The following is a 12,495-nucleotide window of genomic DNA, read 5'->3' as shown; positions in this document are numbered from 1 at the left end:
CTCAGCCATCTGTGTCTGTCTCCAGGGCCTGCCCAGCCCTTAGGAGCTACAATGCTTACATGTAATTTTGCTTCTGGGGTCTGAGGGTTAGGGAGAAGTTGGGAGACCCGTCTGCTTTTCAGAGTGCCATTTTGATCAGAACATTTTTTTTTTCGAAGATTGGCACCTGAGCTAACAACTGTTGCCATCGTTTTTTTTTTTCCCTCTTCTTCTCCCCAAAGTCCCCTAGCACATAGTTGTATAGTTGTGAGTGCCTCTGGTTGTGCTATGTGGGAGGCCGCCCCACCATGGCCTAATGAGCGGTGCCAGGTCCGCACCCAGGATCCAAACTAGCCAAACCCTGGCACACCGAAGCAGAGCACATGAACTTAACCACTCAGCCATGCGGCTGGCCCCTATCAGAACATTTTCATTAGAAGCAATTGTGGGAGTGGGGTGAAATTAAAGTGTGTGGGTCTTATAATTTTTTCTTTTTTTTATTGCAGTAACATTGGTTTATAGCATTATATAAATTTCAGGCGTACATCATTATATTTTGATTTCTGAGTAGATTACATCACGTTCACCACCCAAAGACTAGTTACCATCCATCAACACACACGTGCGCCTAATCACCCCTTTCGCCTTCCTCCCTCCCCACTTCTCCTCTGGTAACCATCAACCCAGTCTCTGTCTCTGTGATTGTTTGTCGTTGTTTTTATCTTCTACTTATGAATGAGGTCATACAGTATTTGACTTTCTCCCTCTGACTTATTTTGCTTAGCACAATACCCTCAAGTTCCATCCATGTTGTCACCAATGGCTGGATTTCATCGTTTCTTATGGCTGAGTAGCATTCCATTGTGTATATATACCACATCTTCTTTATCCATTCGTCCCTTGATGGGCACCTAGGTTGCTTCCAAGTCTTGGCTATGGTGAATAATGCTGCAATGAACATAGCGGTGCGTGTATCTTTATGTATTTGTGTCTTCGTGTTCTTGGATAAATACCCAGCAGTGAAATAGCTGGATCATATGGTAGATCTATTCTTAATTTTTTTCGGAATCTCCATACTGTTTTCCATAGTGGCTATACCAGTTTGCATTCCCACTGGCAGTGTATGAGGGTTCCCTTCTCTCCACATCTTCTCTAACACTTGTTTCCTGTCTTGTTAATTATAGCCATTCTGACAGGAGTGAGGTGATATCTCGTTGTAGTTTTGATTTGCATTTCCCTGGTAGTTAAAGATGTTGAACATACTTTCATGTGCCCGTTGGCCATCTGTTTATCTTCTTTGGAGAAATGTCTGTTCAATTCTTTTGCCCATTTTTCAATTGGGTTGTTAGTTTTTTTGTTGAGTATGAGTTCTTTGTATATTTTGGATATTAATCCCTTATCAGATATATGGTTTGCAAATATCTTCTCCAAATTGTTAGGTTTTCTTTTTGTTTTGTTGATGGTTTCCTCTGCTGTACAGAAGCTTTTTAGTTTGATGTAGTCCCATTTGTTTATTTTTTCTATCGTTTCCCTTGCCCTGTCAGACACGGTACTTGAAAATATGCTGCTAAGACCGATGTTGAAAAGTGTACTGCTTGTGTTTTCTTCTAGAAGTTTCATGGTTTCCGGTCTTACATTTAAGTCTTTAGTTCATTTTGAGTTAATTTTTGTGTATGGTGTAAGATAATGGTCTACTTTCATTCATTCACATGTGGCTGTTCGGTTTTCCCAACATCATTTATTGAAGAGACTTTCCTTTCTCCATTGTATGATCTTGGCTCCCTTGTTGAAAATTAACTGTCCATAGAGGTAGGGGTTTATTTCTGTGCTCTCAATTCTGTTCCATTGATCTGTGTGTCTGTTTTTGTGCCAGTCATGCTGTTTTGGTTACTATGGCTTTGTAGTATATTTTGAAATCAGGAAATGTGATACCTCCAGCTTTGTTCTTTTTCCTCAGGAGTCCTTTGGCTATTCAGGGTCTTTTGTTGTTCCATATAAGTTTTAGAATTCTTTGTTCTATTTCTGTGAAAAGTGTTGTTGGAACTTTGATAGGGATTGCATTGAATCTGCAGATTGCTTTAGGAAGTATCAACATTTTAACTATGGTATTACTTCCAATCCAAGATCATGGAATATCTTTCCATTTCTTTGTGTCTTCTTCAATTTATTTCAACAATATTTTATAGTTTTCAGTGTACAGATCTTTCACCTTTTTGGTTAAGTTTTTTCCTAGGTATTTTATTCTTTTGTTGCAATTGTAAATGGGATTATATTCTTCATTTCTCTTTCTGCTAATTCATTGTTAGTGCGTAGAAACGTGGCTGATTTTTGTATGTTGAGTCTGTATCCTGCAACTTTTACCATATTAATTTATTATTTCTAAAAGTTTTTTGGTGGATTCTTTAGGGTTTTCTATATATAAAATCATGTCATCTGCAAATAGTGACAGTTTCACTTCTTCCTTTCCAATTGGATCCCTTTTATTTCTTTTTCTTGCCTGATTGCTCTGGCTAGGACTTCCAATACTATGTTAAATAAGACTGGTGAAAGTGTGTATCCTTGTCTGGTTCCTGTTCTTAGAGGGATAGCTTTCAGTTTTTCTCCATTGAGAATGATATTAGCTGTAGGTTTTTCATATATGGCCTTTATTATGTTGAGGTACTTTCCTTCTATACCCATTTTATTTAGAGTTTTTATCATAAATCGATGTTGTATCTTGTCAAATGCTTTCTCTGCATCTATTCAGATGACCTTGAGATTTTTATTCTTCACTTTGTTAATTTGGTGTATCACGTTGATTGAGTTGCTGATGTTGAACCATCCCTGCATTCCTGGAATAAATCCCACTTGATCAGGGTGTATGATCTTTTTAATGTATTGTTGTATTCAATTTGCTAGTATTTTTTTGAGGATTTTTGCATCAATGTTCATCAGTGATATTGGCCTGTAATTTTCTTTTTTTGTGTTGTCCGTGTCTGGTTTTGGTATGAAGGTAATGTTGGTTTCATGGAACAAGTTAGGAAGCTTTGCCTCCTCTTCAGCTTTTTGGAAGAGTTTGAGAAGGATAGGTATTAAGTCTTCTTTAAACATTTGGTAGAATTCACTAGGGATGCTATCTGGTCCTGGACTTTTATTTTTTGGGAGGTTTTTGATTACCGTTTCTATCTCTGCACTGGTCATTAGTCTATTCAAATTCTCTACTTCTTCTTGATTCAGTTTCGGAAGGTTGTATGATTCTCAGAATTTATCCATTTCTTCTAGATTATCCAGTTCATTGGTGTATAGCTTTTCATAATATTCTTTGATAATCTTTTGTATTTCTGAGGTGTCTGTAATATCTCCTCTTTCATTTCTGATTTTATTTATTTGAGCCTTCTCTCTTTTTTCCTTGTGACTCTAGCTAAAGGTTTGTCTATTTTGTTTATCTTTTCAAAGAACCAGCTCTTGGTTTCATTGATTTTTTTCTTTTTATTCTTTATTTCATTTATTTCTGCTCTGATTTTTATTATTTCCTTCCTTCTACTAATTTTGGGCTTTGTTTGTTCTTCTTTTTCCAGTACCTTTAGGTGCACTGTTAGATTGTTTATTTGAGATTTTTCTTGTTTGTTGAGGTAGGCCTGTGTTGCTATAAACCTCCATTTTAGAACCACTTACGCTGTATCCCATAAATTTTGGCATGTTGTATTTTCATTTTCATTTGTCTCCAGTTATTTTTTGATTTCTCCTTTGATTTCTTCATTAATCCAATTATTGTTCAGTAGCATTTTGTTTAATCTCCACATATTTGTGACTTTCTTCTGATTTTCTTCCTGTAGTTGATTTCTATTTTCATACTTTTGTGGTCAGAAAAGATGCTTGGTATTATTTCAGTTTTCTTAAATTTATTGAGATTTGTTTTGTGGACTAATATGTGATCTACCCTGCAGAATGTTCCATGTGCATTTGAAAAGAATGTGTATTCTGTGGTTTTTGGATGGAATATTCTGTATATATTTACTAAGTCCCTCTGGTCTCGTGTGTCTTCTAAGGCCAATGTTTCCTTATTGAACTGCTTGGATGATCTATCCTTTGATGTAAGAAGAGTGTTAAAGTTCCCTACTATTATTGTGTTACTGTCTATTTCTCCTTTTATGTCTGTTAATAATTGCTTTATATATTTAAGTGTTCCTATGTTGGGTGTATAGATATTTATGAGTGTTATATCCTCTTGTTGAATTGTTCCCTTTATTATTATGTAGTGCCCTCACTATCTGCTCTCCTGGGGTGTTGGCTTGATAAGGTCACCCCCTGCGAAAGCTTTTGCCCCAGTAGAGGGCTTCCCTCTAGTCTGCAAGTGCCCACCAGGGATCCTTGATGTTCCCGTGAATGAATGTCCCCTCCCCTGTTCCTTCCCTCTTGGAGGCCTCTCACCCTCCTGGATCACAGTCTTTAGGGGAGGGAGTGAAGTTTTCTCTTACCCTCTTCCACCTCCTCTGAGAGGGGCTCCACCTCTCTGCCCTCCTCATATGGATTCATAGGTCTCTCTAACTTTCTTTTTGTTATTGTGTTTGGATGTCCTCTGTTGGAGTATGGATGTCCTTTTAATTGTATATTGGAGGGGAGAGATAACTGGGGAAGCTCACTCTGCCATGTTGCTGATGTCACTCCTCTGTTCATTTCTGATTGAGTCCTTTTTATACTTTCCACTTCTTTGTTGATGTTCTCACTGAGTTCATCCATTCTTCTCCCCAGATCAGTGAGCATCCTTATGACTTTTTGTTTGAACTCTTTGTCAGGTGGATTGTTTATTTCTGTTTCATTTAGTTCTTTTTCTGGGGGTTTGTCCTGTTCCCTTACTTGGAACATATTCCTTTGCCTCCTCACTTTTCTTCTTTCTCTGTGCTTATATCTATGTATTAGGTGGATCAGCTACTTCTCATGATCTTGGAGAGGTGGCCTTATGTAACAGATGCCTTATGAGGCCCAGCAGTGTGCTTCCCTCTTGTCACCAGTTCCAAATGTTCCAAGTGTGACCCCTGTGTGGGCTACGTGTGTCCTTCTGTTATGGCAGGGTTACTCTTGCTGCAGATGCCCAGGAAGGCTAGGCTGTCCCGCTGGCTGGCTGGTTGTAATGGTCAGCAGTGAGTGGCTACTATGGACACTTCAGTCACTTTATTGGGCATGGGGAGCCCCAGCACAGTTGGTTGCAAGGTCTAATAGCACATTCCTGTTGCAGTTTTTCTGTTAAGTGAGTAGGCCCCCAGTGTGGCTGGTTGCTAGGCTCAGGGGCTTACAATTGCTGTAGGCCTCTGACCTGAGAGGCTGTTATCAGCTGTTTCAGAATTGTAGCTGAGTGGGGCTGGCCCCAGGTGTGGGAGCACCCGATTGTTTCAGGCTTTGGAAGGTGGGGCCGATCCCCTATGTGGCTGTTTGAGAAGCACAAGTCTTCTGCAGCTGACAAGCCCCACCACTCACAGGGCGACACACTCTGTCAAAACAGTCCTGCCCCATGCATGTGTCCTGACCCCCTGAAGCAGACCCAGTTGCCCCACTGCAGAGGCCCAACACACTCCACCAATGCCTCACATACTCCACCCACTCCTTGCGCATGTCCTGCCCTGCAGAGGCAGACCCACAAGCCCAGCTGCAGAGGACCCAGGCATCCAGCCTGTGCAAGCCCACAAGCTGCCTGAAGGTTTGCTGTTGGGTGGGACCAGTCCCTAGGGTGGGCTGCCTGCCCTGGCTGAGCTGGATTAAATTGATGCTCTAGTGGTGGGGCAGACCCTGGGCTAACAGGCCAGGGGAAGAACTCCAAGGCATCTGCCAGCATCTGTGTCAGCATGCCTGTACTAGGTCACAATAATGGCTGCCACCAATGTCTCAGTCCCCGGAGAGGCCTCAGCTCTCAACGAGATGCATGCAGAGCCTATCAGGGAGTCTCTTTTCACCGAAGGACTGTGCACCTTTCTTTCTGGTGATTTTAGATTGATTTCTGAAATGGATGAATTTGTGCATGGGCCCTTTAAGAGCTGGCTTTTTCCCCCTTATGTCTGATGGCTTTTCTGGGGGTACTCCCCATTGTTGTTAGTAGCCAGCAAAGCCAGCTATTATGACACTCATCTCAGTTGTGCTGAGTCCAAAGGATGCTTACAGTGGTAACACTCCCCGGCTCAGGTCCCCTACTCCTCCAGGGAAGGCTACGTACCTTAGGATTGCTCCCAGCCAGCAATGAAGCACCGCGGCTCACACAGGTGGCAGTTTTTTCTCTCTGGAAAGGAATTTCTGCCTTTTCTGCCTCAGTCAGGACTGTTCCTTGCTGCAGGGGTTCTTTTTATCCAGTTTTAAATTCTCTCTCTGGGGTAGTTTTTTCCAGAGTAGCTATAAATTGGTAGTGTCTGTAGGAGGAGGTGAGTTCAGAATCCACCTACACTGCCATCTTCAGCAACAGCTCAGCCTTACCGTTTTAACTTCTCCAGAAACAAGTCAGAGGTGGTGATTATAGTTAATAATGCTATGTTGTATGCCTGAAGCTTTCTAAGAGAGTGAATCTTAAGTGTCTCACTACACACACACACTCACACAAGGCTAACTACTCAGGCTGATGGATGTGTTAATTAACTTGATTGTGGTAATCATTTCATAGTGTGTACATATATCAATCATCACATTGTACAACTTTAAAAAGATCACAGTGTATGACCTAAATATGTACAATTTTTATTTGTCAGTCATATCTCAATAAAGTTAGTAAAAAAAAAAAAAAGAAAGAAAAAGTCAGAAGGTCACTGGGCAGTGTCCCTGGTGTCACAGTAGCTGGAATTGCCAGCTTCACGGTAGCTTATACGGGAGCCCCTCCCTGCAGACCCTCAGGGGCTTAGTGCTTGTTGGGGGGCTCACAGTCCCCCACCTGGTGGGCAGAGGGGAAGTCAGCCCTCACATCTTTTCCAGACCTGTGTCAGGGAGTATCTGAATGTGTTTTTCCTTTAGAAATGTTTGTAAGGGTTGTGTCCAGGCTTCATCCAGCTTAGTTCCCTGCAAAATCCGCCTCCTACATATTACAAATAAAAGGCAAGCAAATGAACTTCAACCTCAGCCAAAACAAATGTCCTTACCCTCAGCATCTCATGCCCAGAAACTGCTGAGGGCACCCGGCCACCAGTCCTACAAAAGGCCCCACTCCCCACCTGGCTGGGCCCTGCCAGGCCCTGGGCAGCAGCATGGTCAGTCACTCCTGGGGCTGACCCTGTCGGATTCTTGGTGATGCTGGCCTGGCATGGGTTCCACCAGCATTGTTCCTAACAGAAATTCTGTTCTGAACTTGAATATATATGCAATCAAATATTTGTAACAGCTCTTTCACCCTGCCCATGGCAGTGCTCATCTTCCTGTGCTCATTCTGCTCGTGTGGTCTTCTCCCTCCCTGAGGGTTTGAGCAAATTGCCTAACAGGTGAGAAGGGGCACCTACAGGGGTAAATGTTGGCAAAAAAAAGGAACGATGGAAAGGAGGGAGGGAAAGAAATGTGAGGCAGAGGAGATCTGCAGAAGTAACAACACCATTTAATGGTGAGAAGTGACAGAACAAACTGAGACGGTTGGATTGAAGACGGTGCGTTTGGCTATGATGTGTGGCTGTGATGCGCACATGCTTTATAACCCTGGAGTTTTGACTTCATTCTATTAAATATAAACGTTTTCATGAGAAGTATACTAATGTTGAGGAATTTTTATCTAATAAATTTTTTATGAAAAAAGCTTAAAATTGATAACAGGAGTGCGAACTAGAAATCAGAGTGAGTGAAGGGAGGCTGGATACTCCTGTTCAATTCCAGTTGTTCATAAAAAGAATGTATTTTTTAATTTACCTAGTTTAAAATCAAAGAAAAAGGGGAAAAGTATTTTCCAGAGCAAATTCAATTAAGCCAATTTAATTTCTTGATGGATTATCAACAGAATCACATTTAGCTGTTTCCCCACTAATTTTCACTGAGATCAAATCTTTTCCACATATCATGAAATTTTACCTACTACAGTGTAGGGGAGGACAAAATTTTCCTCTACCCATCTTAGCCTCTTGGCTGGGGCCCTGTAGCAAAAGACAAATTAACAAGAGAAAAAAATAAATTTTAATAGGTTTTTAAAAAAATATGTCCATGGGAACCCTCATAGGAAAAATGAAGATCCAAAAAAGCAGTTAGAGCTGAACAACGCTATACCAAGACGGACAAAGAGTAGTAAATTGCGAAAATGTAACAAGACAAAGGGGCTTGAGCCAGGGCCACTAATCACGGAAAAGTAACTAGGAAGATAAGGATTAGTTTAACAAGATCTGTTTGCGAAGATTTCTCTCTGTCTCGACTCCCCATCTCTGGTGATAAGAATGTTTCTTTCCTCCTGGTATATGGACGGCGTTTTCCATAAGGGAGTTTTATCTCCAGCTTTCAGGAAGAAAAAGAAAGGTCAGCGTACCTTTCTTGAATTTGCTGTTTTTTTAAGTGCCTTTAACTAAAAATAATCAATACAACAGAGAGGCATATTTTGGGGTAGCAAATTCTGGTTTCCTTTAATAGCTTCACCTTTGTGAATTTTCGTTTGTGGTCACTGTCTTAACAAGTCTAATTTTTGCTGCGTCATTTTTTTGTTTTGTTTTGGTTTTTTGCTGAGGAAGACTGTCCCTGAGCTAACGTCTGTGCCAATCTTCCTCTATTTTATACGTGGGACACTACCACAGCATGGCTTGATGAGCGTACTGTAGGTCCGTGCCCAGGATCTGAACCCATGAACCCTGGGCCACTGAAGAAGAGCACACAAACTTAACCACTATGCCACCAGGTTGGCCCCTGCCAGGTCATTTTTTCATCCCCAAGATGTGATTCTTTAAAAGTTTACCCTGTGAAATTTTCGCTACTATTGGTTTTATTTTGCATTGATTATTACTATAAGTAATGCTCGCTAGAAATTGAATAAAAGACTGATAATTTTTTTTTTATTGCAAAGAGCATTGGTAAAGAAAAGGCATTTTCCACGGTATGGTTAAAATGGCAGAATACTTTGTTAGATTAAATAATCATTTAGAATGTGGGCTGTCCTACAGATTAAAAAAAAAGATCCTCAGTTTCCAGGTTCTTTTAAGGAAGGAAGTTTTCCAACAAGAAAATTCCCTTACTGAGAAGCAGAGGGAGAAAACCATACAGGGAAAGGGGTTGTCACACAGACTAGTGACATCAACCCATTCCATAGCAATTGTCCCATGGGTGTTTAAAATCTCTGGAATTGGCTCGTGGCACATTTAGTTAAATTAATTATGTTAAATTAATTATGTAGGACAACATTGTGTCTCTAGGTTTTGGAAACTGAGGACTTACTTGGTGAGCATTCCATCCACCTGTAGGCCTTCAATTTTAGGGAAACGAAAAAGAAAAAATTCACAAATATAAAAATAATACACACAATTGCATATGTTATTTAAATGTCCTCATATTGTTAGGGGGACTATTTTTTCTCAAATATCTATATCTAGCAGGAAAGGAGCATTTGATAGAGTAGTTGGGGACAGTTACTGGAAAAAACAACATTGTTTCCTGTTTACCCGAGAATGAGCTGGTTGCGTTTGTAAAAGAGCAGAGCCTGGCGTCTGGCGCACCCGTGTGGCGCTGTGGGGGCTGCTGCTGTTAGCTGTGGGCAGGCTCTCCCGAAGGCGCTTTGGTTTCAGGCAGCAAAAACCCACTTCATTTTGCCCAGAAGAAGGGGATAGGGCTTTATCAAAAGGAGCTGCTTTATCTTCAGCCATGGATATAGGGAGGTAATAATTAACTAGAATATCTCCTTACAGGTCCGTGGAAGAAGTATTGGGTGACATCGGGAAAGACACAGAAGGTTTGGTGCTTCTCCAGTGGTCCTTGATTCCAAGCTGGATGAGCAAGCCCGTGAAGGAGCTGGCATGGGCTTACGGGAACAGGGGAGTTCCCATAGCTCCGGAGCACGCTGTTGGCAAGTTACCCAACCTTTCTGAGCCTTGGTTTCTTCATGTAAATCAGGGATAAAGATGATGACGCTGACCTCATAGAAGTGTGAGAATTAACACCTGGCAAATAATAGGCTGCAATCAACATTAGTCCTTTTCTGCCCAATCCCCCATTACAGAAAGTGTAGCTTCGATAACTCAGCTTAATACCAGAACTGATTCACATGAATATTACAGATCTCAGTGATCTCATATGCATGTTATAGATCTATAATGATCTCAATATAACAATGTGGTTTTTTCTCCAAAAAAAAGATATATTCTCTTTCTTTCTTATCCCATAAAGGATAGGGTGGCCATTTTCCTAACTTTCCTTTAAGAATCAGCTTTAAGGGTGGTATACTTAGCATCGGCACCCCCCACCCACAAACCCTCCCCCACACACTTAGGAATTCATCACAGAGAGGGAAATGGGACAGGGCTTGGTCTGAGTTAAAATTACCCTCATTCCAGGGGCCAGAATGCACACACAGGGGAAGGGAGGGAGCTCGGGGACTGTGTGGCTGAAAGTGCGGTGTAGAAACCCTTTTGGACCCTGCCACCCTGGCATGCCAGGCCTTGGGGAGAGTGGCTGTGGCGTGGCGCAAACATCATGAACTGAGGAACCCAGGGCGGGTCTGAACCAGGAAAATGTTGGGCAAGCCAGAGGGTAGAGCCTGTGGGTGTGTGTGCTGCGAAGCCCCCTCAGCTTCATCCCCAAGAGGGGGCGAAGGGGCAAACCAGTCAGCAGATGCTGGTGGAGTCCATGTTCAGCTTGCCCAGATTGTCCTGCAGTGGGCAAAGAGGACAACCCCAGGGTGGTTGGAGCGTCTATTTCATCATCAGTGCTGCGAGACTATAGCAGGGGCAGTCCCAGGTGCTAGGACTGCCTGTGTTTCAACAGTGACACCATGTGGCACCGAGGGCAAAAATAGCTGAAAAGTCAGCTGAAAACCTTGGCTGAAGGGAGGTTGTCCAGCTTCCTTTCCTCAGGATTGTCATGGTCAGGACCCACCTCTTTGGACTGGTAAGCATCCCTGAGGGCTTCGTGGTTATCACTGATGGGACAAATCCAGGAAGGAAAGACGTATTTCTAAACTCTGCTAGTTAAAGGCTTGAAGTCAATTAGATTGATAATTTAAAAGAATATAATCTCAACTTGAACCCACAGCTAGGGGAGGGATTACACGCTGTTACCCTGGTGGCTAACCATCGCCCTGGTGTAGGCAAAAATCTTGTAAAACCCCAGTGTCAAGTTGTGGAAACTTCCTGACATCCGAGGAGCTGTCGTCCCTTCTCAGGTGAGATGGACTTGTGATGCTCACACTGTCTCCAGAAGAGATGCTCCCCCTCTTCCTGTTGCCTTCTTCCTTGAGTGGCCCTCATCCACGCGGTTGCTCAGTGGATTAGCCAGGACTCTCAGTTGTAGAGATCAGGAGCAAGCTTCAGCATAAACTGCAACTTATTGCCTCATCTAGCTGCGAAAGACTATGATTAAATCACACGATTGAGAAATGAAGACCCTGGGAAGTTGAGGAAGAATAGAACCCGGGATTCGAAGCAGCAGGAGTCTTTCTCTGCCCTGCTCCTGTCTCCTCCTCCTCTGCTTCTCTTTGCCCTTTGATCTCATTGTCTCCTAATTCAGACAGTCCCCTCCATCTGCAAGAGATATAGCCATTGGCAACCCAACTTTAGCAAACCCGCCACATCAAGGGAGAAGTTTTTTCACCAGGCACCTTTATCCGAGGGAAGGGCTCTGATCAGCTTGCTTGAGTTCAGTGTCGGCCCCTGGACCAATCCCCAGTGCCAAGGAGATGTCATATTGTGATAGGCCAGTCCTGGTCACTTCCTCTCACCTGAGGCCACGGGGCAGGGGTTGTCAACAGAGGAGAGAGATGGGAATGCTTACATGGCGGGCACAAGTTGAAGACTAGTATGGCCCACCTTGCAGATGCTGGTATCCCCAGCATTTTAAAATAGACACTTAATTGAAGCTTAACACACACACAGAAAAGTGCCTGAATCATAAGTATGCAGTTTGATGAATTTTCACTGTTGAACACACCTACAGAACCACATCCTCATCAAGAGAGGGAACATTACTGGCATCCTAGAAACCCTCCTTACGCTTCTTTCCAATCACTACTCTCCTGATCCCCAAAGGCGAACACTCTGCTGATTTCTAATACCATAATTCCTTTTTGTCAGTTTTGGAACTTCATATAAATGCAGTCATTCAGCATTATTCTTTTATGCCTGGCTTATTACAGTCAACATTATGTTTATGAAATCCATCCATATTGTTGTGTGTAGACGCAGAGTGTTCATTTTTGGTGCTGTGTAATATTCCATTGCATAAAACCACCAAGACTTATTTATCCTATTTACTGTCGATGGATATCCTAGCATGAAGAGAGAAATTCCAAGGACTATTGGGTTGTGATGGTAGTTCAGTGAGAGACTTGACCTAGGCATTTATGTAAATAAAAGTGCTCTATCTCCATTTCACAATCAGGATACAGGTCCGTCTCTACAA

Source organism: Equus asinus, chromosome 2, assembly GCF_041296235.1.
Source record: "Equus asinus isolate D_3611 breed Donkey chromosome 2, EquAss-T2T_v2, whole genome shotgun sequence".
Classification (NCBI taxonomy): Eukaryota; Metazoa; Chordata; class Mammalia; order Perissodactyla; family Equidae; genus Equus; species Equus asinus.
This window is presented reverse-complemented; position numbering follows the sequence as displayed.